We start from the raw sequence: 24,623 nt of genomic DNA, 5'->3' as shown, positions 1-24,623 counted from the left end.
GTTTTAAACGTGGAGAAGAAATATAAAACAACAACCTTACGTTCTCATTAGCATTTTGCAGTCGAAATATCGAGCCAGGCCAGGGCGAAGGTGGTGCTATATATCCTGCAGAGCGGAGCGGATTGCCGTCCAAAGAAACACGCCTCTTGGTGCGGGATTGTCTTAAGCGCTGAGCGAAGGAAAATTCGAACGAAAAGTGAGAAAAAAAAAACGACCATTGGTGACGTGTTTTGGAGCTAAAAGCTAAACAAAAACTCACGCTCCAATACCAAGAACATTTTTCTGTCCGCCTTTCGTCATGTATTTCCACCTAGGAAAACAAACATTCCAACAGCCGTTAGAATGGCCCGTTTAAATTCATATTAGGTCCTACCGCTTTTTCTTCTTTTACGCTTTACAGATGTGGTGGTGTGCTCTTTGAAGCGCACCCACGACTCCAATACTACTCCGATACTACTAGTTCCGCTGGGAGTCGAAGTCTTCAGAAGTCGTCCGGAGTCATCCTGAGTCGGAGTCGTCCGGAGTTGGAGTAGTCCGGAATCGTCAAGAGTCATCCAGAGTTGTACGAAGTCAGCTAAAGTCATCCAGAGTCGGAGTCGCCCGGACTTGGAGTCGTCCGGAGATGTCCGGAGTCAACTCGAGTCGGAATCGGCCAGAAGCATTTCGTTTCGAGGGTTTTATTCTCTTTTGCTTTGCGCTTGCACTTAATAAACCGTACTTTCTTTCTAGGAATAGCGGTTTCAGTCGTGTCGGCGGGAATCAGAGATCAAATACCAAATCCAAAAAACATTGCAACGGCCGTCTACAACCAACTCCGGACAGCCCCGATTTTGGTCGACTCTGATTTCCAACAGATTACAGAGGACGATTCCGGATAACTCCGCCTCCGGGCGACTCCGGACGACTCCTGACAACTCCGGACGACTCCGGGCAATTCTTGACGGCTCCAGACGATTCCAGACGGCTCCGGATAGTGCTGGACGGGCCTATTTTCCGAAGTCGGTTTTGAAATTTTCGGAGTCGGGTCGGAATCAATTCTGAATTTTTGCCAACTTTACCCATCACTACTCCACAGCCCATCGGTGTATCGGTGTACCGGTCTGCGTCATCAATTTCCTACGGCATTTTCTCGCTTTCCGCCGCACTCAGTGCCAAGCGCTGGTCACTGCTGGTGTGTGTATGTTGAACTTCTCTGCCTGTTTTACTCTGGCCATATTTTCGGCACAACAAACTCCGAAGACGTTCGGAAACTCCAATACAAGAAAAGGTGGCAAAAAGGACCCTCACCCAATGTCGTCCCCACTCTTAAGGACAGGGCGAGACCATAAAACCAACCTTCCCGCACACAACACTGCCGCTCATAAAGCACAGCCAGCACAACAGTGCCACCGGTCAGAAGGAGCTTGGTGACATTTTAAAAGCCGACCACCAGAGCCTGCTTATCCCTGTTCGTGACGAGCTCAAATGTCATGTCTGACCGGTTTGGACTTTTTCGCAACACTTCCTGCGGCAGAAGAATGTGCGACGTATGCCACTGTGGCAAAGCGCGGTGTGTGGTGGAATTATTTATGCCATTTTATGTCATTCTCATACACTCACACACATACACACCGCACCGAAAGGACAGAATCGTTTGGTGTACTGACTTCGGTTTGCTTTATTGCATCCGGTAAATATGCAGATTGCATATTGAGGCATACCGGCGATGCTAAACTTCCTGCTCCGAGCGGTTGGAAAGGCGAAGCCGAAGAAAAACTGTACAGTGTGTCCTAATTTTAAACCGAACCTGCAATTCGAAAATAGTCAAGCCGCTCCAATGACGTCACTGGCTGAGCACAGGTATCATCATCATTCCCTGTTAATCCGACCGAGGGTGACGCGACGAAAAAGTGACAATGCATTTAAAACGATTACCAAACGACGCTGGGCGCTTCCATAACTGAATCATAAATTAAATTGAAATAAATTCAATTTGTCACCAAAAGTTTCAACCCACCCCCGTCCCCGTCATCGAGGCGAGCGCGAGAGGTGTAATGGACCCATCGCATAAGCTTTGCCCTTTTGGATTCGGCTTTTGAAAGTTCTACGCGCGCACGTATTTCCGCAGCCAGCTTTGATCGTGCGTCATCAGTTTGCGTCGACACATACAGGGGGTACGCGGACCGAAGAGAAAACGCGATTTTCCTTCTCTATCCCCAAAGCTCCAAACCGCCCATTTATGAGGCGCCTCGCAGTACAGTGCGGCCAAACGCGCTTCAAGGGCGCGGACGCGCGCACATACGAATTTAATTTTCTTTAATTAACCCCAACATCGTTCCCTATTTGTTCGACCCACTGGGGAAGGGAGAGGACGCGCTGGCGATGCAGCGCTGCTGGGTAAACGGTTAAAGGTCAGCCCGACTTCCGACGAATGAAATCGAACCGTTTGGGGGGGAAGGATGGGTTGAGCCGGTTTGGTAGGGAACGACGTTAAGCATTTGTCTAACTGATTCATCCTCAACCGTTTCCGAGCAACATTTGCCGTATTTTCCCTGCACAAAACCATTTTTGTGTTGTTGGTTGTGTATGTGTGTATGTGTGGCTGCGTGTATATGCCTCCTATTTCCTTTACGGCTTACCATCTCCCTTCCCAGTCAAGGTTGTGCCCTTCAAGCGACGTTACATCGGTCGCGAGGGAAAAGGATAAATCACGCATTGGGAAATTGTGCTTCTGCTACTTGAGAGGGAAAACTTACATCCCTCATCCCGCCTTTATTTGCAAGGGACTCTTTGTGGCGTCAGCACACGTGTGAAGGAACGAAAAGGAGCTTCACAAAGGGTCGGAATTTAATGGTGCCCATGTTACCTTTAATCTTTAAAATGTAAGTGCAAAATAATACATACACCATCGTTGTTTCATTTTTAAACTATTTCAATACATTATTGGCCTTTAAAAACTCTTCAAAACATAGCAAAAACCATATTCAATCAAATATTAATAAACATGTACTCAATATGTATGATGCTTTCCCTTGGTTTGATCTGGAATCGTGAAAAAAAGCCCCGAGAAGCTTCCCATGTTACATTAAACCCACTGGAAAACAGTTTCCATGGCAACCTATTGACGATAAGTAGCACTCTCTCTCTCTTACTCAGTCGCTTGCTGAGGAGTTTTTTCACAACATATCCACTTTTCCTTTCCCTACTCTCTCTCTCTCTCTCTCACTTCCTATCTCATTCTCACTGTAGTTTTCCCTTTTTCCGTGCGCCTTCTGGCTCTCTTATCAATTGGAGCGTGTTTATTAAGAGCACAACGCGAAGAGGCAAACGCTCACGCTCTACTTTTGGTTCTCTTTCTCTTTCTCTCTATCTCACTGTGTCTCTAGCATGATAAGGCAGAGGGAAAGGTTTTCCAGCGCCCAGTGCTCTCCGGGGGAGGAATCTCTCTCTCCAGCAAACGACGCCAAGCTTATCCTCGGCATATATTCTTAACCAGCCCCGGGGGCTCAGCCAAGCATTCGTGCACTGAAGCCAAAAGGGAGCAGTTTTGATTCCTTTTTTTTCGCTATGCTGTGTTTTCCGTTTCTTTTTCCACTCCTATTTCTAGCGAAACCGTGTGGCTGGCTGGCTCTAGCCCGGCGAAAAAGTACATAACTTTTTTTGTTGCTGTGTTGTTGTGTTTTGCTCGTTTTTCATTTGTAGGTTATCTTCCAACGGTAGGACGGCATGTTACCGACTTTTGAGAGGGAGAGTAGTGGTTGACAAAACGAGAAAGACGGTCAGGGGAAACAAGTCTTTTTTTTACGTTCAACACACAGCTGCTGCATTTGTCGAAGCCTGTCAATTTGGAAGGATGTTCTATTTTCAGTGCACACATTCAGCGAGCATTCAACTCGGGCTGAAATTCATAGAAAATGTGTGTGTGTGTGTTTTTCTTCTTCTATTGCTTATTTTAGCAGGAAAAAATTATTGAAAATGGAACATTGAATCATTTTATAATTGGAACCATTTTTTCAGAGAGTTTAAGTGAAAACATAATCCATTGCCTCATTCTAAAAAACCGTATTTTCCATGAAATTTGCAAATTTTTGATCATTTTGCATACCACAATTATGGCAATGATTTTCCTAAAGCACGCGTGTGCTTTTTGGTCCCCAGAATAAACACACACACACACATTCGCACACCAACTTGCACATAAATAGCTATCAGTCCGGGGAAAATGCACTCTGCTCTGCGATGGTGAAAAACAGCAAACGCTCATTTCACACACAGGCAAAAGCTCATTTTCGCTCCGATTTCGCTCACACAATCATCTCACCCACCGTAATGCTCACTCGCACTCTCTTTCGTTCTCTCTTTCTCTACCGTTTCGTACGCTCCCAAACGTGCGTGTTCACGCTCACCCTTGTTCCACCCCTGAAGACACTCCGCCGTCCCTTCCTTCTCCAGTGGCAAACCATCACCCTGCTAACTAGATTACCGTCCCTCACTGAAGACGGAATACAGACACACACATGTTGTTTCCAATTCACTCCTATCACTCACTATCACCACTTTTTCGTCCATCTCTTTCACACTTGCGCGTGTGTTTGAATGGTGCACAGACCGTGTCACAGCGACGGGGTGTACTTTCTCCAGCTCGGTCTGCCTGTGTTTGTGTATTTGTGTGTGTGTGTACCACTTGATCAATCTCGATCCAAAAGGTTGATTTTTCGCAATAGAAGCCGTCGCGACCGGAAAGAAAGGCAAGGGAAAGACGGTGGAAGCACCTGTGTGGGAAACTTGTTTTCCCTCTTTTGCTGCCGATGGACCGTTATTATGTTGGTACACCCGGGGCCTGGTTTTGCCTGCCGCAAACACAGAGAAACACTTGTGCAGGTTTTGCAGCTTACCACACGCCGACAAGATTCGACTTCATGGAAATATATTAATTCATAGATTTTCACACACATTTTTACGCATTTTGTGGTCAGCAACTGTCAAACTCAAGTCACACGCACAGCCTATCTTCAGTCAGTACAGAGCGCACGCACGAAGACACGGGAAAGTGACGCAGCAAGACACAGACAACGAGCAAAAAAAAAACACCTTTGACATTACCCGTGTTGCCTTTCCCCAATCCCCAAAGGTGCCCCCCTGACAGATCACATGCAGAAAATTAAGCGATCTTCTCGAACGGTGTGTACATGGGGCGCTGAAGGCCACCCGAACACATTAACTTAAAGCTTAAGCACTCATCTCCAGGCCCTCTCCCTCTCGTTTGTAGGTGATTTTTTTTGCTGTTTGGCTTCTTCTACTCAAATCCAGTACAACGAACAATCCCCCCTTAAGGGTGGGTGTTGTTTTATGGGAACCAGCTTTACGGCACTTGCTCTCTTCCTCCGATATTATTTTCTTCATTTTGTGCTATTTTTTCTTTTTTTTGACAAGTTGTGCACGGGGTGTCTTGTTTCTTGAAATCACACTCCACAACACTCTCTGCAGGTTTTGGGGGACACGTACACACACACATACATACACACCGACACACTGCATACCTTCGGTGCGAGAGTCTTGGAATGCTGCGCCCTCCCTCTATCACGACACCCTATCATTCCTGCTCCCCCACCGAGTGTGCCGTTGTGTCTGCGATAGTGAGGGTACAACCTTCTCCGCTGGTGAGTTATGTTCGACTGTTTAGGTTACCAGAGCTGGCACGGCGGCCTACATACTATCTCACGCGACCTGAGATGACTTTTGACACGAGACACTTTTCTGTTCGCCGCAGCTCCTAGCTGCTGCTGCGACGTTGAAGGTGGCGCACGAGCTGCGGCAAACCCACCCACCCTACCCGTTGCCCCTAACTCAATGTAGCCCGATTCAGGGGGGAGAAGGTGGGACAGAGAAACCCCATCACACTCAGAAACAACCCCTCCACACACACACGGCACGCACTGACGGGGTGCGTTCTGCTTCTTCTTTCGTTTCTAGCCTCCAGTACGTTGCGTTGGGTGTTGTTCGCTCTTTTGTTTACTACCGATGACAAGGGGCTGCATTAAACATGGGTGTGTTGTTTTATTTTCGGTTTTTGTTTTTGTTTTGCTTCATATTCTTTCCCCCTTTCCCTCTGCACTGCACACGCACTGTCAGGCCTCAAGCTCTCTCTCGCTCTCTCGCTGCTCTCTGGCTATCGCTATTTCTCTGTGTGTCCCACCAACCCCTACAAACGGAACGACGCTTCTCATTCACCGGAACACACAAACACACACATACACAGGCACACTGGCTCTGGTCTCTTCCCGGCGAAACAGGCACAGAAGAAAGATCAGAGGAAGACAGCAGCGGGCACACACAAACACACAGAGCTGGTGGATGGGCGAAAGAATGGCCAGACCCCCTGTGTAACGCACTTTTGACGTTTCCATGCAACCGTACGCACACGCACACACACACTGGATACACTGGTGTGGTTGCTGGACAACAACAGCAACATTGCAGCCAAACGGGACCAAACCCTCCGCCGCAACAGCAAGCACCAGAGCAACAACACCACCACCAAAGAGCACTTTGCAAAATTCGCAACAAAAACACACACAAAAAAAAACACCCGCAGCAGTGAGGCCCCCGCTTATCTTAGGGCGTCAGGCGTCAAAAACATACTTTTCAGCAAACTATACAGCGCGGTTTTGTGAAAATCCATGCCTACTATCTGGTTTGCAGCATTTGCACGAGCTAACCTCTTACGGTGGACATCTCACGTTTTGTTTTCTCCCTTTTGCTCCGCGGTCCGGGGGTATTTTTTTGTTTTTTTTTTTTTTTGCTTCCCTCAATGCAAGAAGGAAGTGTTCGGTTTCGAAACGCGCACGCACCTCTTCTCGACAGCGAAGAAGAACTTTGAATGTTTGAACAAAATGAACTGTCCGTGTGTGTGCGAATGAATTCCGTTTGCACTCCCGTTTGCGAAGGTTTAGCTGAGCGCGAGAAAGAAAGAGAGCGGAGAGCTAAAGAGCGTTCAAAATGATGCGGGAGAGCGTAGAGGGAGCTCGTGCGAGATAGGTTGTGAATCGGGAATGAACCACCGAGGGACGAGTGAGTTAGGGCCTTTGCTGTCTGAAGTTCGAGTTTCAGTTTGCTAGACAAGGGTTTATTAAGAGGTTGTTGGTTCATCTGAGCCCGAATGCTAGAAAATACTCGAATTATAAATCGAATTTAGTGGAACATGAGCACGCACGAAGTGTCTATAGTGAACTAAGCAAACGCAATAAATGTCATGTGGGTTAGTGTGATTATTCCATATCACTGTGATATTTCAATTCCATCATAAATTTGTTATATTTCTTAAGCATGAATTTCAACACTTCAACGGCCTATTGCCATTGTTTTTTCACGGGGGTTTTAAGGAGGATCTCATCACCCGTTGACCGGCCTAAAACCCTGACATCCCTGTAGTGTACAAGAATTTGGAAAAAATAGCGAAAACAAGCCACAAATTCACGGAATAAGAAATTAGACACAAATAAACTAAAGATTGAAAAGATTCAAAACAAAATTCATATTAAACAAATTTAAAGAGAAATAAGAAAATGAAACCACACATTTGCATGTAATGGAATAGAATAAAAAAGAAGAAAAGAAGAAATAACATGGCCATGTGTATGATTATTCTGCTCAAGACTTAATTGCTGAAAACAAAGAGCCTAGAACTGATAGAACTTCTTCAAAATTATTTAAAGAAAAATTAAATAGCTGTTCTAATGAATTACTTCGGCATTTTTTATTAGAGCCTAAACAAGTGACATATATTTTTTCACAAGAAAAAGGGAAAACAAATATCAAATTCACACGATAAGAGATTAGAAACAGTTCAACAGAAATTTGAAAAAAAAACTCAACGAAATTCGTACTTTGCTTGAGCTTTAGTTGAAATTGTTTGGTATCTTAACCAATATATGAAAAAATGCAATTGATATTACAAATTATGTTAAGAAATAAATTGCACCAAACAAACATAAACTGCCTCGGAAACCCTAACCTGACGATTTATCTCTCATATGTTTGCTTCATTCAAAGCGTCAGATCTCCGGCAAACACTCCCCCGTGCTCTCGTGCTTTTTTCTAACTCTCTTTTTCTCTCTCATCATGAGTTAACGCATCAGAGCCAAACAGCAACAGCACGAGCACAGAATTCATTCCCATACACTGCTACAGTTCATTCTTCCCAGCAATTAAAGAACGTGCGGTTCTTGCAACAACGAGAATTGTCATCTTTAAATGTCCAAAGAAATCTGCACAGTCTAGTAGCAGTAATGTTGCTTACAAGCCATCAAATTGCGTTAAATGGGCTTTGAATAACAGCAACAATAAATTGATGATAAACATAAAAAAGCACCACAAAACAGTTATGCTAATCTGATGGAAAGGATGATCGTTACATTTCAACTGATAAGATATTCCTCGATACAACAAACACAAAAACTCTTAAACTGGATGATTCCACTGTGATTCTAAACTCGCAACCATTCGAACGTCAAACCTAACCATACAACATCAATATTAGATCGATCTTCAGCTTATCTTGCTGCCTTCTTCTCATCCAAGGCGCGCCCACCAAGACAAGGCAATGCCGCACGGTCCATTCTGCGAATTCTGCCACTCCACTGTTCCGTGTAATTAAAAACGCACGTTTTCATCAACCATTTCCTGCGGCCGCACACCAAGTTCAGCTGTTGCCCCGGCTGCGTTTATATCCCATTTTCACGCACACCGCCGAAGCCTGTCCATCCGAGCCCCTTAAACGGAAGGGCTGGCGCAGAATAAAAACGCACCTTCCGGGCGCGTATTAAATCACGAACGACCAATCCTTGCCCGAACGCCCCGGTCTAATCTCACTCTCTCTCTCTACGCGGTACACGCGGCGTAAAAGATTTCTCCTTCGCTGCGGTCCAGTGCGCTCGGTCGCCAAAATATGAATACTTAATCAGCTATAATGTGGCGCTGTTTAGATGCCGATGATTTGCTATGCTAATTTTCGGCAACGGGTCATCGCCCATCGCACAAACGGGAAAGTGTGACTAGCCAACGAACGGGACTCAATGACGGATGAGCAGAGAAACGGCCTGACCGAACCGTCAGAACACCTTCTTCTTCCTGTCCTCTACACATCCTTTTTCGAAAGGGCAAGACAAGGCACGAGGCAAGAGCTGTTAGATGGTCACACAGCGCGCTCCACGCTGCGTACCAGCGGAAAAGGAAGCTTTCGCTGCTACTTAGCTTTGCATCTATTCAAAAGCTCCACTCCACAGGGAGGGTGGTGGAGGCTAATGGCGGCTAAAGCTGAAAATATGTAACGATCTTCATCCACGCTTCACCACGCCGGCTAATTGCAGCCAAATTGCTAAGATTCTTTTAATTAAAATTAAGGAAATTCCCATCCCGCTCGTTGGCGGGGTTAAGTTGGAATTAAAACGAATCACTTCACTTCCGGTCCGAAATCATCAATGGACAAGGGAATGGTTTCGCCCTTTCCAGGAAATGTATGAGCCAGAATCGAGCACGGTGGCCATCGTTGGTAGCAGGGAAGAGGTGTGAAATTTAACCACAATAAGCGATTTTTAGCATCGCTGTTAAAGAAAACGTCTTTGGCGCACGAAGGTTGCGATCGAATTTTCTTCCCAATCCGACCCGACAAAACACGCAACGGGAAGGAAGGAAATTTCGATTTCATTCCGAGTGAAAGTGACAACACACGCACGCGGCAGCACGGCCAAAACTTGGCAGGACGGTTGGTTCATTTCACGGCAACCAACCGGTTCCTCCCGGTACGGTCGCGAACGAACCTCGACACGACAAGACAAGGTAAGGTTTGGTAAATATGTAAATTTGACGTAATAAATTAAATCCCCAAAGTCTGCCAGTGCTCCACACGGCAGAGGAACGGGTTTGATTGCAGGGAGATGTTGGTGTTTGTGTGTGTTTTTCTTTTTTTTTTAATTTGATTTGGGGCTCGATGCTTAACGATAGAAGGTGTGTCTGTAAGACACACATATCGTGACCACCGGTCCGGTCTCGTATCGTGTCACAAAAATCGCAACCTAAGGTTTGATGCCCAAACACCTTGGGAGATGAAACTCAAGTCGTTCGAGATATTAATGTTCTGCGACAAACGAGTCTTGGCATATCAACCTTGTTCAATGTTTGCACTGTGCTACAAATATTTTTTATATTATTTTTGTTGCAAAAGGACCTTAACAAGACATTAAAGTGCAATTGGTAACGCAGAAACACCCATATTCTTTCAATTCACTCGCTTCATCACTCATCCGCTCAGTGAGATGCTGCGGGAGCGTGAGCGAAATCGAACGTGAAAAAAGCTTTCCATCAAACTCTATGCGCTCGTCTAGCGGTTTTCCCGGGTTATGCTTTTCCAGCTTCACTTGGTGGGCTGCACTCGAGCAGCAGCACCAGCAGTGAGCCACCAAACCGTCTCACAGCTGTGATACCATTCGTGTAAGTGAACATAACGTCTCATCAGCTAGCGGCCATGGGGAAAGCGCATACAACGCAGAAAATGCATCCATATAAGCAGTAGGCCTAAAAGTTTATCAGCAAAAAAATGGGTGAGCATGAGAACAACCCGAGCGGTTGGCGTGCGAGGCGCTGGATGGGAGAGATAAAAGCACGACAGTGATCTACACATTTTATTCAATACAGTGTGTGTAAAATGTGTTTTAGGTAGAAAAGTTTTTTGAATGATTCGCTTTACTTTTTTTAAAGATTTAAAAGGGAAAAAGTATGTTTTACCCTCGCCTATATTGCAAAAATGTCTGAAGATAAACATTAAGTTTATTAGCTACAAAATATACTCATTTTGACGATACAAATTATTTGAATATTCAAAATATATTAAAAATAAAAATATATTCAATATAAGTAGTTATTAAATCCAAGAAACATATTACTAAAGGACTTTTGTAGGAGATTATTTTTATTTGGCTCTAGGCATCTCATATTTTAAAAATCTGTGCCAGCTAACAACATCAGATACGCAAAAATAATGGCAAATAACTACCAATGACTAAGTAGGTTGGTTTATTCATAGGGTAAATGTACCAATAGTGGTGCAATTTGTAGTGGTGCCGATGTGTTTTAATGGATTTAAGGTGTCAGGAAGGACAATTTCAGAATATTTTAACACATACCAATTGGAATATGTTTTACCTACGCAATCACAAATTTAATTCAAAATTTCTCAAATTCAAAAATTTTAATCATGAAATACATCAAATTTACGAAAAAATACATATTTTTGTGACTGCTTCGTTGTACCTATAATGGTGATATGGTTCCTATAGTCGTCGTATTGTGTTCCTATAGTGGTGGTAAACAAAGATGCATCAAAAACGGTGTATAATATCAATGAAACTTAGTTTCGAAGCTGTTTTCGTATGAATAGTAAAGATTACTGCCATAATATAGGTTTCTTGCGTAATTTGATCGTAAAAAAATGTATAAATTTGCTTGATGAAACTATTGACAAAAGTACTGCATCACACCTGTCGTCAACCTACACCCGGAAGAGTATGCTTGACTTCAAAGTCAATTTTTCATTCAGCCATATAAGCGAATTTTGGCCTGTTTTTGGTAAATTACCTACATAAAACTCATTTCTGTTGCTTATTTTAGTGAAAACAGTACGACATGTAAAAAATATCCTCGAAAAAATCTAAAACGACCTGTTTTCATTGATTTTATAACTATAACCACTATAGGAACATGCCTGTGTTGTGTACCTATAATGGCACTATGGTAAAAAACACTTAAAAATGCATAAATATGGTCAAAAGGCAAATAACTTTAGTAAAACAATAACATTTCATAACAGTTATGTTGAAAAACTAGTAATTACGTGGTTATGTGGTCATTTAGAACGTTAACAGAAAAATGAGTTTCGTTATGAAATGCTAAGGATTTTGGAAAAATGTTAACACATTTCACAAAATAATGTATTTTTCGGTCACTAAGTAACGGAATGGCCCCATTTAATTTTTAAAACCTTTGTAAAAGGCTAAAGAACATTTCACACTAACGTAAATAACTTAATTACTTGTAATTTGCCGTATGAACCGCATTTTAGTGCAATACCACCACTATTGGTACTACCACCACTATAGGTACATTTACCCTAGCATAATAGTAAATTTTATGTTAATATTGGTGTGACTTTAACTATCAATATGTTTGAGCATGTATTACTTGTGAACAGTATTTACGTAAGTTAGAATCTTTCTTCCTCCCTTTTTATTATGGTGACCAAAATCAGAGCTATAAGCTCACCTGTGGTCTAGTATATAGTCGCCTTGGTGTTGCTTCATGGAAATGCTTAAAATTCTTTGTAACATCCTATCAAAAGTAACACGTGTTTGTGCTGACATTTGATTTCTGATGAATTCTAAACGTTTTACAGAAATATTCTAAGCTGCAACCATGCATAGAAAAGGGGTTTGATTTTATACTTTCTAAAACCAATATGCTAACAAAGATTCAGGGCAGAGCGATCCCTTTGTTATCCCTTTTTGATGAGCGATTTTGCTAGTTATTCGAAGCCTTTTTCTTTAAAAAATTGCTCTTTAGGTTTCTAAACCCTGATTGAGTGCTTAAAATCAAAAGAACAATTGATATTCCATAACCAAACACAGCATGGGTCAGTTAATTACGGCATTTTACGATTGTTTTAAGAGTTTGAAGCTAAAACATCAGTTATTTCATTAAACACTTCAAACCAACAATGGGGGCCTTCACGATTCTAGTTAGTTTTTTGTATGGAGTTTGACAGTTGGAGGCTGAAATCATGTAAACAATCCATACAAAACCACACAAAAAACTAGTCTGCGATTTTCAGTCTAGAAAATTTTAGCCTAAAAGCTAGAATTAGATTCGAGTACCTGCTCGAAAACACGGGTTTGTTTACATTTATCCCAAGGTACATTAAAGAAATCAGGTGATCGAATCTGGAATCAAAGTGTATGTAGTCCAGGTGGTCTCATAGCATTTTTTATAACCAAATTTAAATATCACTTTTTAACAGAACGAGTGAAAACTTTTGCTCCAACGAGCTTTCTGGAGGCTTGACGAATACTCAAAACACTCTTACAATCTTCATTCAGAAGCAGAAGCGATAAAAATCAGCCTTCTAAATTCATACCCCTTGGGATAAGCCCACCTGTATATTATACTCACTTAGATAGCTGCTTGAAAACTGCTATACAATGCAAACAGCTTACAGGCTGAAATTTCAGCCTACGAGCTTCAAACAGAAAGCCCCAATAATAGGATTTTTATTTTTATTATTATAGGAAAAAAATCTTAAATGGAAAGAGATTTTTTTGAGATATGTCCGGAATTGAATGCAAGATTTCAGCAAAATACGCATTTTTGGTTTTTGTTCTATAACTCAAACAGTGTTTCGAAATTATTATATTTTTTAGGCAAACATGCAAAGAGAGAAGACGAAGCAACACCGATAAAGTTTTATGGCGATGGACGATGGTCTGACAATTAGTAATCTGCAAAGTTCAAAATCGGAATTGACTGACTGTAGAAGCAGAAATGCATGATAAATTTTGACTCGAGCGGTCGCGGGCCACACCGAAAGACTTCGAGGGCCAACTGTTCGGCATCTCTGAGCTAGTAAAACATTATTTATTAGTCAGCCAGTGACCCAAACTCAATTGAGACGGAAACGGTTTAAAAACATTTGTTTAAAACCGCCTCAAATGCCATACATTGCCGTTGCGTCTGCGTAACCGAACGTAACTTTAAATAAATTAAAATAATCGCTCGAGAACAGCTACCGGCCATTTTTGGATCAACTATCTGTAACTGGAGTGTATTGGCTGTAGTAATTTTCAATTAGTCAACATTGAAAATAATACAAACATCTAGCTAATTAATTAGACAATTCTTATTTATGCTTTCATTTTTCCTTTCTTCTAGGATTAATTAGCTAACGATTTGCTGTGTTATTCAAATAACACCGAACAGTTTGAAACTATCTACTAGTATCGACAGTCATTGGGTGCATTTTCAATCACCATAAGTATCACACACACACACACACACACACACACACACACACACACACACACACACACACACACACACACACACACACACACACACACACACACACACACACACACACACACACACACACACACACACACACACACACACACACACACACACAAGCGCTCTAAAATGCCCTGCAGGGCAATCGAACAAAAGCTCCTTCTAAACAACTAACCCATCGACCATGACCCGGCCCATCCATCGTCCAACAACGGGCACTCGCCATCGGGTTAGCATTAATCCGTACCCATCTACTGCACACCTGCAACCGGCAGCAGCGCTTTCGAAAGCTAATCGAAACTAAACAAAATCCCCACCGCCATGAAAAATAGCCGCCAGCAGGTCCCGGGAACGCAAAAGCTCCCGATGCCGTAGCAGGCAGACAGGCAGGCAGGCAGGCCGAACGATTAAGCCACCGGTCCAGTCGGGGTGATGTTTTTCGCCTTTTTGTCTTTATGCACACGTTACAGCACCGTATGCTTCGGTCCCGCGTCCCGTTGCAGGGCCGCTATCTCGTGCGCTTTAAAAGACTCCCGCCCTTGCCGCTTCCCTTTACTACCTACCGCCCGCGAAGCTCTTAATGCTGATTGAGTGGTAGGGTAAAGTAAAACGAGCTAGTAAGCTGAGTGGAGCTATAGCAACAACAGAAGACGAAAGATAAAGAGGAAAAACCCCAGAAACCAAACGGACGGAAAACAGAACTTCTACCTGGCCATGGTGATAGTGGTGGTGGTGGTAGTAGTGACGGTGATGGTGGGGGATTCTTTTTTCATCCGGGTTAAAAATCGTCTCCCCTATATCCTGCAAGCGTCCTGTGTGCCATACGATGCGAAGGAAAATAAAAATTGAAAACCCCCATCCCCGGGTATCGCGCTGGCCGAGGATGAAGTTGGGCCGCATGGTTACGACTTCATCACCGGTTTTTTATCCCCGGCTCTCTTAACCCCACCTCCGCGCGGTCGGGGTCACCTTGATTGACCTCCCCCTCCGGTCTTGGTCTTTGCAGGTGAGTGAGACGGGGCGAACCCTTATCTGGGGAGGAAGCAGCAGCGACGGGAGCCTAGCTGACGGTTTTATTAGTAGAAAAATATAGTAGGAGGGTGTTTTTCTTGGAAAACGCATCTCCTTCCTTCCCGAAGGCGGAAAACAGAACCAGACCGAAACAGCCTTACGGTGGAAAAATTGGTAGTGAGTGCGAGAGGAAGAAGACGAATGTTACAATGTAAGTGCGCGTGTGTGTGTGTGCGCTCACTTACTAAAGGTGAGGTGGTTCGCATAAAATTGAGGTTAGTGGGTAATATGTAGATAGCACGCTAGAGAACATAACCTTCGTACGAACTGTGTGCTCGATCTTTGCGCCTCCCTTCCGGGGCCAAATGGAATGGGTTCTGTCAAGGTAGACCCGGGCACGTGCTACCGGGCACAACACATACACACACACACACTGTTGCGCGGTGAAATAGTTTTATTTTTGTTGTTTCGCTATTTAGTTTCAATGTGTTCTAGGAATAATGGTTCACGTTAAGGGTAGGAAATGGTTTACAGCTTTATCGTCCAACTATCGCGTCCCGAGTCCAACTTACCCTTAGGAGGTGTTTAATTAAACTTTTGGGAAGCTATCACAGCCTGTACATTGACTTCAAAAACGTAATAATCAAACATCAAATAACCTTGCCGAGCAAGTAGAAGTATAAATTAATAATAAAATAAAATTAAATTGATTCCATTTTGTTCGTACAATATCGTGCACTCCATGCGGCAGATCTTGGAGAAGATGGCTGAATACAAAAACGACACATACCATCTCTTCATAGACTTCAAAGCCGCATACGATAGCATAGCCAGGGTAAAACTGTACGACGCTATGAGCTCTTTTGGAATCCCGGCCAAACTGATAAGGCTAGTTAGAATGACTATGACCAACGTCACATGCCAGGTTAGGGTGGATGGAAAACTCTCAGGACCTTTTGCCACCACCAAGGGTCTGCGCCAGGGGGACGGGCTTGCCTGTCTCCTATTCAACTTGGCGCTAGAGAGAGCCATCCGTGACTCGAGGGTGGAGACTACGGGAACCATCTTCTATAAGTCAACCCAGATCCTGGCATACGCTGATGATATAGACATCATTGGTCTGCGGCTCTCCTATGTAGCAGAAGCCTACCAAGGGATCGAGCAGGCGGCAGAGAACCTCGGATTGCAGATAAACGAGGCAAAGACCAAACTGATGGTGGCAACATCAGCGGGCCCGCCAACAAATAATCAGAATCTACGTAGGCGTGACGTGCAGATAGGTGAACGCACTTTTGAAGTCGTCCCACAATTCACCTATCTGGGATCAAAGGTCAGCAACGACAATAGCATGGAAGCTGAGTTGCGCGCAAGGATGCTGGCTGCCAACCGGTCATTCTACAGCCTGAAAAAGCAGTTCACCTCAAAGAACCTGTCGCGACGGACGAAGCTGGGACTATATAGTACCTATATAGTACCAGTACTCACATACGCCTCTGAGACATGGACACTGTCCAAATCTGACGAAACCCTCTTAGCCGCGTTCGAGAGGAAGATGCTCAGAAGGATACTTGGCCCCGTATGTGTGGAAGGACAATGGAGGAGCCGCTATAATGACGAGCTATACGAGATGTACGGCGACCTCACTGTCGTACAGCGTATAAAGCTCGCCAGGCTCCGGTGGGCTGGCCATGTTATACGCATGGAAACGGACGACCCAGCCCGTAAAGTCTTTTTAGGCCGTCCACAAGGACAGAGGAGGCGTGGTAGGCCCAAATTGAGGTGGCAAGATGGCGTGGAGGCGTCCGCCATTAAGGCCGGGATAACGGACTGGCAGACGAAGGCGCGAGACCGTGAGCGGTTTCGGACACTCCTGAGGCAGGCCAAGACCGCAAATCGGTTGTAGCGCCGGATAAGTAAGTAAGTAAGTAATGGATTCATGAAAAGTATAGATTCATGAATCTTTGACGATTAATGAATTCTTGGAGATTCATAAATTTTTGAATATTCATGAATTTTTGGAGAATCAAAATCGAGATTTGAATCACACATCGCTGAAGATTCCTATGAATGAATCTCAAAGAAAGAAACAGACGAAAGCCAGAACAGTAAACTGTATTACTATTATATAATAGACACAAAATGGAATAACGAGTTAAATAATAGAATATGTCTTACAGTGTTTCCATAACCAGCTCAACGCTATAAGCTTCATTTCCAATTTGAAAATCCCAATACAACCGAGAAAAAGAGAGAAACCCTGTATATATAAGCAATTATACAATCATTACATCATGTTTTAAAATGAAAACGAGTGTTCGCTGTACAAAATTGCAATAAAACCCCTACAGAAATATTTCATACACAATACTAAACTAAAACAACCTCTGCAATAAATGTCAATTGCGTGCTAGCACGACCGTTAATTAGGTTAATGTTATAACCAGCTAAACTATTCAATTTCCAGCACACATCCTTCGCCGGCACACCGGGGGCACTCTCCTAGCTCCCATCTGCCATGTTAACCCGTTTTAAAAATGGACTTCCTTTTGATTGCAAGGCTACCAAACACAAACCTACTACTACCCAATGCAACGAAAAGAAAAACGGACACAAAAGAAAAAAAAGCGAAAAAGTTCTAAAAGTGTAATGAATGTCGGAAAATCTAAAGAGAAACAAGAGAAATGAGAGCACACACACACAAAAAATGGAAAGAAAGCCAGCAACAGCAGCACGAAAGCTGCTCCCATTCACGGCCCATTCGTGTGGGGGAGGTAGAAGGTGGGCAGAAAAAAGTTGAAGCCAACCGACAGTTTGTTAATGATTTTCACCCGCTGCATCAAAGCAGGCGCCCGTGAGCGCCTGGAAACAGGGCCCAGGGAGGGCTATGAGTGTATGTGTATGTGTCAGAGGGCGAAAGATTTTGAAAGGTGCGCAAAAAATGTACCATTCAACACATACACACACACAAACACATACTGACGCGAGTTCCTGTACATTCAATGCGTTATGCGAAGGAAAGAAGGAGCGGAGTTGGAGTGGAGTGGAAACGAAACTTCAAATATGCGAATCTAGCCGATCCCTGGGTCGGGCAGTGGAATGTGTCTGTATGTGTGTTCTGCCGCCCCCGGAAGGGAGGTGTTTTTTCATTTCCGGTTGCTTCCACTTACGTGGGGAAGGCTTCCGCTGCAAGGGGTGCTGGAAAGAGGTAGCGAAGCAGCAAGGTGCGGAATGATTTGCTAAGCTTCCTAGCGTGGCCATGACCGAGCGTGGCGTTCTAACTGGAAATGAAACAAACATGCAGGAAGGGAAAAAGAAACAAAAAAGCGGCAAATCAAACCCCCATTCTTCTGCCAAACCCACCCCCTCTTGTGTCACCGGGTCATGGTGCAACCGCTCGCTCGCTCTTCAAAGGTTCGGCAGGAAAAATGAATGGATAGATAGTTTCTAGTCCCCCAGGGGTGGAGTGGGACGGTCGAAAGCTTATGCAAACACAGGTCCACTACTCACCACGGGAACAACACTGGGCACGGGCTGCAACGCGGCCTCTGACCTGTACCTGGCACTACTGGGTTTGGAAAAGTGTTAGAGTTTGGAAAATGCATACCATTTTAGGCAGCAGCAACACTTCCGGCGTCGGATCGTTCGGTACGAGTGTGTTGATTTGGATCGACGGAGTGCCAAGGGCGATTTCGTTGCTCTGGTTAGTACTATCTCTCTGTGTGTGTGAGTTAGAGAGTTTGTTCCTGTCGAGGGTCAGTTATGGGTGATGTTACGCTTTCAATTGCTGCACACTGTTTGCACGGTCAGCGTTAATGCGGGAGTCAGCTTAGTGTTTGTTTAGTGTTTCGTACACTGGAGCGCGATGCACTGAAATGTGTTGTTTTTTCTGTACAATTTTGTTGATTGATATAACAAACTCGGACTGAGTTACTTGCTTTTCGTGAAAACATACTTTTTCAATAAAATTATAACCAACAAACTGCATCTAAAAAGATACAATTAAAAGCTCATAGCAGCACAGCATTTAGATAGTATTTAACTTGATTGTTTGTTTGTTTTTTTTATATTACGGCCTGGATAATACGGATTAACCCCTTTCGAGGAAGTGTATTTTGTTAAACTTGGAAAAAAAACCTGCCTATTGTAAGCTGTATTTATTGTGTGGATGTGTGTGAAATGTAATGATTATATGGAAATATTATTATTTTGCTTAAACGTGAGATAAGATAATCTATATCTAACATAGCTAATAGGTCTCGAACTGGGATGAGTGGTGTCTTTTTTAGAGTTTTCACTGATGCAAGGAGTTGATACCTACAGTTTTCCTACGTTTGACACGACCACAGTAAGTGGTCAATGTCATGGTGTCCTATACCACACGGACACTCTTTTGTCTTAGACAAGCCGATGCGCTGGAGATGAGCGTTTAACCCATAGTGATTTGAAATCAGTCTTGACATAGCCCTGATAAAAGGACGTCCAACCTTCAAGCCTCAAAAATATAGGTGTATATTAACATTTGGTAATATGGAATGACAATGGCGACCAAGATCATCTTCACTCCAGTATTGTTGCCACTTTTCTATACAGTAATGCCTTGGTACCATAAGCACTTCTTGCGGATATATAGGCCGACTGAGTATTTCGATCGAGTTCGATCCCGCTTTCGCCAGTCTATCAGCGTGTTCGTTGCCAGCTATTGCACTGTGAGCAGGAATCCAGGCTATGGGTATATATTGAAGCTTCTATCAGAGAGAGAGAGAACGCAAACATATTTTTATCTTCCGATGAAAATAGTTTGAGTCTTCAATTGATTGAGACCTTATGGCTTCGATGGCACTGAGGCTATCTGTGAAAATTGCGTATCTATCTGTTTGTCTAGAAGCGATGTCTTCTAGCGCACAGGAGATAGCAGCAAGTTCCGCAACAAATACAGTGCATGGTGCTTTTGGCTGTAAGGAGATATTTCGATGACACGAAAACACTCCACAGTCTGTTTTGCCATTTATCTTGGAGCCATCCGTGAAGTATGCATTATTCAAGTTTACATTGCCAAAACGCTCTCCGAATAGTTTTGGAGCTATTTCCGGTAGAGTGTCCTTGGTGAATATCTTTCTTGAATATGTCATTGAGATGTCAATTGATAGGAATTCGTCTGGCAAATTTGTCTGATGACTGATCGGAGATGAGGTGTTAGTTAGCAGCGATTTTATGCCCAAAGTCAAGTAATCGTTCCATATTTGTAGTATTTTTGAATTATAATTCAAATATTGCAGTTCAATGAAGTTTTTTATAACCAGGCTGTTTGAGGTGCAGGCGGAGTTCTTAATCAGGATTCTTAGTGATAGCTGTTTAATCCTTCCTAAGTCCAGTGGCATGATCCCAGCCATCACCTCGAGGGACATGGTGTGTGTAGAAAGCATGCATCCCAGCGAGATACGCAAGCATCGATATTGAATTCGCCTGAGCCGGTGGACATGTGTACTAGCTGCCCAGTGAAAACATATGCAGCCATACTCGAGGGAAGATAGGATTGTTGATTTGTAAAGCTGCAGTAAATCTCTGGGATGTGCTGTCCACCACGTACCCGTAAACGTTCTGAGGGAGTTTATCCTTTTGCTACACTTTTTTACTAAGTATTGTATGTGTCTTCTCCAAAGGCATTTGCGATCGAACCAAACTCCAAGATATTTAAATGTGTTAACATTTTCTATTCTCTTATCCTTTAATGATATCCTAGGAGCAGGAGGGTGATGTTTTTTTTTTTTTTTTTTTTGAAAAGACTACAAGTTTTATTTTTTCAGTGGAAAACTTTTTGTATTGTGGAAGTATTTAACTTATTTGCTGTGTAAAATAATAACAATTTCCTATACTTATGCAGTAACTCATAACATAGTTTTTTGGATAAAATTATGCTTCATTTGTAAGCTTAGTTGAACTAAAACTTGATTCAGATGTTTCTATATAAAACGACCTTAACGCTAATACGCCGTTTTGCCTATTCAATCGTTTGTTGGGGCATAATTTTCACAAATCCAATTAGCCATACCACACAAGCACACACAAGGCCAAACATACACAACACATCATCACACGACCATCCAATTAAATCGGAATAAAATATCAACGATTCATAATGCGTTCACACAGTTTGCGGATCACATTCCAGGTTTACCCCGGTGATCGAATCATTTATACATGAGCTTTCAGTTTATTTAATTGCACAATAATCAAAAGCTGTCTGCTTCCGGTTTTTCCACCTCTAATCCCCCCCCCCCTCCCTTCATCCCCTTCATTGCATTGCCCTGCCTACATTGCAAATGCATTCGAGTTGAATAACAACGCACATTTACAATGGGAATCTGATCGGACAGTGTAGCATCTCATCGCAGGGTTAGCCCACGCACAAACGCATTCTAACGAAATCCATAGCATATGAGCCTTTCACCTTTTAGCATTTCCGGCTGCAAACGGTGGTTCCGTTTGCATAGTCGGAACTGCCGGCTGCAATTATATTGTTGGCGCGTTGCTATGCATTCGTGCGCCCACACAGGACAGCTCATGGTCATAATATACAGTGCACAGTACGTACACACACACACACATCAGCAGCTTGTGCAGCAGCATTTGGATGATGGAAAATTGGGAAGAAAAAATTGCATCCCTACAGAAGCAACAAATGCAACAAACAGTGTGTGTGAAAATGGTTTTACACCAACGCACTTTACGCTTTTCGTTCGGCCTGTGTCGGTGGTGGCTGAAGCATCTCTTCCCGGCACCAGCGCCTGTATTTCAGTGGTGGCAGGTGGCTTAATATGCGGCATACCGGGGAGGCTGAGATACTAATACCATCTTAAACGCCTACCATGGAAATCCCGCCCCGATGGATTGCGGGGATTAACGTTGGAGGTTTGCTGCAAAGCCATCGCAACATTGTAGTTTGTTTGCCACCGTGTTTGGCTATCGTGTTTGGGTGAATGCGTGCATGCAGGTTGAGAGGCAATCGGAAAGGCCGCAGGTAGGCAGCACATTGGCACATTGGAAGGATAAACATATTGGTGCATAAGCTTGGGAGCTTATTGTTTTTCGGTTATTTTTGGAGCAAAAATGAAGAGGTAGACCAATGGTTTGAATTGAAAAGAATAATCAATATTTGGATGAGTGTTTGGAACTGTATCCACATCAACGTATGAAAGTATTTGAGCTTTAAGTACAATCTTTTTCACTTGAAATTGATGTTTACGTGCACACTACGGCTTCCTTGCAGATGAACCACAACTCCAGCACGAATAACCCAATCTGGGATGAAGCAGTTTTTGACCACGTTTTCACTCTGGTGCAAAGTTTCGTTCCATCCATTTTAGCCGGTTGGTGCGATAAATCATCGGTGCAGCCGGGACACCATTGGCATCGGATTAGAGCGTGCCCGGTCCAGAGATGGAAATGGAAGAAAGGACTCCACAGAACTAGAAGTAGCCGCTGGATCTACTGCTACCTGTACGGCATGGGACCTGTAAATATGGCGCGTGATCTGGCGAATGTGTGCCAGAGCTCACGAGTCTTTGAAAACGCGCGCGTGTGTGTGTGTGCGAATGATTTCATTGGATAAAGGATGCACGATGGAACGGATTTGATAAATGGTTTCACACCGGAGTACACTAATACGCTTTTACGAGTCCTTTTTTGTTCTACCATTGCATTGGAAAACCGTTGACGTAGGAAAAGCCAACGACGTATTCCACAGGGCACATCGCTTGCATACTGTCACTGCACTGGAATATCACATATTAATTAGGGAGAAAATGCAGCTTCCCGTGGCCAAGGTAGGTACAACGCTGCCTGGCTTTGATAATGGAGAGATAATGAATATTTGTGGTAAGCATCATTTTTTGTCGCTAAAAACTCTTCCGTCTGCAGGAGGACGTTCATATTTGTCAGCGGAAAGGTTGATGATATCACGTCCCAAAAAGGTAAGACGTCATTACAATAATTAGGTAGTGGAGAAACTTACGCGAAGTTTAATTATTTGAAACCCCATTTTGATGACACAGTCCTGCAATAAAATCCTACACTTGAGAAAGGATATTTACAGATAAATTGATGAAGTACATCCAGATTGAAACTCAAATCATTTTATTATCTTGTATTTAAGCATTTCAAGCCAGTTTCAAATGTAAACGTTGTTCTTTACCGCGTGCAAGATGGTAATCCACATCAATTTGATGTTTCATTTCCATTATCATTATTTTTTAAATTTCTTCAGCATGATTTTCAACACGACTTAAGCTGGGTTGAGTTTGAAATTTCTTAGTTGTGTGTTGAAAATTATGCGTACCAATTTAAATTTCATTATGTAGCAAATACACCATTTGGCAGCTGTTGGAAAACATCTTGGAGGCGGTGAATAATTATTTGGACATTTGGAAGTGAATCCACATTAGGAAAGTGTAATTTAGTTTTAGAATTAAAGTACATAGGGTAAGTGTACCAATTGTGGCTATAGCACCAATTATGGCTATAACGAACACTATTTTCGCTCTAAAACAGTCTATTTGCATTCTAAAGCCACGGAAGAATTTTTCATTTCAATTATGAACATTTTAACACATTTGTGCTTCATTAGTTCCTGCTCACTTCCGTTTGTTAAATACCAACCTTTTAAAATGTGTTGCCAAGATTGTTGGTGTCTCTTACCATTTTGCTAAGAGCAGCACTGTAGGATATTAGCGATTTTCAAGCACCTAACCATAATTTTATCTCAAAATCATCATTTTGGTGCAAAATATTAGTTATTTAACGACAACACATCAAAATCTACCAAAATTTCACCGAAAATATGCCTTTTTTCTGTACGTCCATAATTGGTACAACTAACCTTCGGTGTACCAAATATCGCAGTATGCTATGAATGCTTTGTTGACCACTGTTGTTTTGGTCGTAGCGCGTAGTTTATATGTGAACAACTGTCGCCTTATTGCCAAATGCGCCCTGATTGATAGTTAGTGCTAGTCTTGGCCAGAAGTATCTTGGTCAGAAGATGATTGAACTATGGCTACGATTCTTCATTTTAACAAATTCAAACAGACCACCCTGATTTGTGCTCATTTTCGTATCGCGCTGAAACGGTAGCTGGCTTCGGTATAGCTTCCAGATGATATGAAGGATTGCCAGGTGTGTGTCCAAGCACGGTGTCAGCAGAAAGGTGTACGAAAGTATTTTTTTAGGATTAGCCTCACCAATTGTGCGATTAATTGAGCCTGGATATCAATACAACTATTGATAGAAAACGGATATTTAAAAATGTTAATATTACGTATTTTATGGTGATTACATACTTATATTGGTGCAGTGAACTTATTACTAGTTGATTTCAGTTAAAACAATGTCACAAAGTATTTTTTGGTGTAAATATCCACGAGTTTTAGCATACAGCCACAATTGGTACAGCTATGGCGAATTGCTAGGAACACTATAGCCATAATTGGTAACTTGAGATGCAATTTTTAATCGAAATTTTCTATTAT

General features: G+C 43.0%; 1 protein-coding gene across 11 annotated transcripts in view; it reads right to left on the bottom strand.

Annotated features, from left to right (window-relative positions):
* The window catches only part of LOC1276218 (uncharacterized), a 163,503-nt gene that overhangs the window by 122,763 nt on the left and 16,117 nt on the right, over positions 1-24,623 (bottom strand). For 2 of the 11 annotated variants that reach the window (XM_061652433.1, XM_061652440.1), the window contains exon 1: positions 6,720-6,877. The exons of 1 other annotated variant lie outside the window; for it this stretch is intronic. The gene's annotated coding sequence lies outside the window, so the exon portion shown is untranslated. Of the gene's footprint in view, positions 1-5,519; positions 5,544-5,628; positions 5,763-6,621; positions 6,878-24,623 lie in introns of those variants that run through there. 8 more of the 11 variants (XM_061652430.1, XM_061652439.1, XM_061652429.1 and 5 more) reach the window with 6 other exon arrangements.

Source organism: Anopheles gambiae, chromosome 2, assembly GCF_943734735.2.
Source record: "Anopheles gambiae chromosome 2, idAnoGambNW_F1_1, whole genome shotgun sequence".
NCBI classification, from domain to species: domain Eukaryota; kingdom Metazoa; phylum Arthropoda; class Insecta; order Diptera; family Culicidae; genus Anopheles; species Anopheles gambiae.
Note: the sequence above shows the minus strand (reverse complement) of the source record. Positions and strands in the feature narration are given on the sequence as shown.